At 34.0% G+C, this 1,337-nt stretch overlaps 1 non-coding gene across 1 annotated transcript; it reads right to left on the bottom strand.

The window, feature by feature from the left end:
- Positions 1 to 587: 587 nt before the first annotated feature.
- Positions 588 to 694, bottom strand: LOC130455317 (U6 spliceosomal RNA). Its single transcript, XR_008913231.1, has one exon. It is a non-coding gene; the product is annotated as a U6 spliceosomal RNA (small nuclear RNA).
- Positions 695 to 1,337: the final 643 nt, after the last annotated feature.

Genomic DNA, 1,337 nt, shown 5'->3' with positions numbered 1-1,337 from the left:
GTTGGAAATATATAGAAATGCTGATGACTTATGTGGGTTTATTTTGTATCCTGCAACTTTTCTAAAGTTGTTGATTATTTCCACTAGCTTTTTAGTTGATTCACTAGGATTCTTTAAGTAGACCATCATGTCATCTGTAAAGAGTGATAGCTTGGTCTCCTCATTGCCTATTTTAATAACTTCAATATCTTTTTCTTCTCTAATTGTTACTGCTACTGTTTCTAGTACAATGTTAAATAATAGAGGTGATGATGGGCATCCTTGTTTTACTCCTGATCTTATTGGGAATGCATCTAGTTTATCCCTATTGCAGATGATGTTTGCTGATGATTTTCGATATTTGCTGTTTATTATTTTTAGAAAAGGCTCTTCTATTCCTATGCCTTCTAGTGTTTTCAATAGGAATGAATGTTGTATTTTGTGAAAGGCTTTTTCTGCATCTATAATCATGTGATTTTTGTTTGTTTATATGGTCAATTATTAGGATGGTTTTCCTAATGTTGAACCACCCTTGCATTCCTATGAGGTCATAATGAATAATCTTCGTGGTCACTTGCTGGTGTCTTTTTGCTAGTATACTATTTAAGAAAAATATTGAATACTTCATGAATTTGTGTGACATTCTTGATCAGGGGCCATGCTAATCTTCTCTGTATCATTCCAATTTTAGTATATGTGCTGTCAAAGCAAGCACTAGATATCATCTTTCAAAAAATTATCAAGGAAAACTCTCACTATATCTAGAACCAATGGATTAAAAAAAATTGAAGGAATCTACCAAATACTTCCTGAAAGAGATCTCAAATAATAATTCCCAGGAATATCATGACCAAAGTCCAGAACTCGCAGATCAAGAAGACAATATTGCAAGCAGCCAAAAAAAAATAATCCAAACAGTACAGATATCATGGAGTCCAATCAGTATAACTCAAGATTTAGCAGTTTCTGTATTAAAGGATCACTGAGGTACTACCCTTACCTCTATCAGATTGCCTAATATGGCAGAAAGGGAAAATGACAAAACGTGGAGGGGGTGTGGGAAAATTGAGAAACTAATGCTCTCTTTTGGGAGTGGTGATCTGATTCAACCATTCTGAAAAGCAATTTGGACCTGTACCCACAGGGTTATAAAGTAGTATATGCCCTTTGACTAAGGAATATCATAAGTAGGTTTGTATCCTAAAGGAAAAAAAAAAGGAAGGACCTATATGTATAAAAGTATTTATAGCAGCTCTTTTTGGAGGACAAAGAATTGGAAAGTAGAGGTAATAGAATACTATTGTGATATAGGAAATGACTAACAGAAAAATCTTGAAAGTCTGACAGGAACTGAACCC

Source organism: Monodelphis domestica, chromosome 6 (assembly GCF_027887165.1).
Source record: "Monodelphis domestica isolate mMonDom1 chromosome 6, mMonDom1.pri, whole genome shotgun sequence".
Lineage (NCBI taxonomy): Eukaryota > Metazoa > Chordata > Mammalia > Didelphimorphia > Didelphidae > Monodelphis > Monodelphis domestica.
This window is presented reverse-complemented; position numbering and strand designations above follow the sequence as displayed.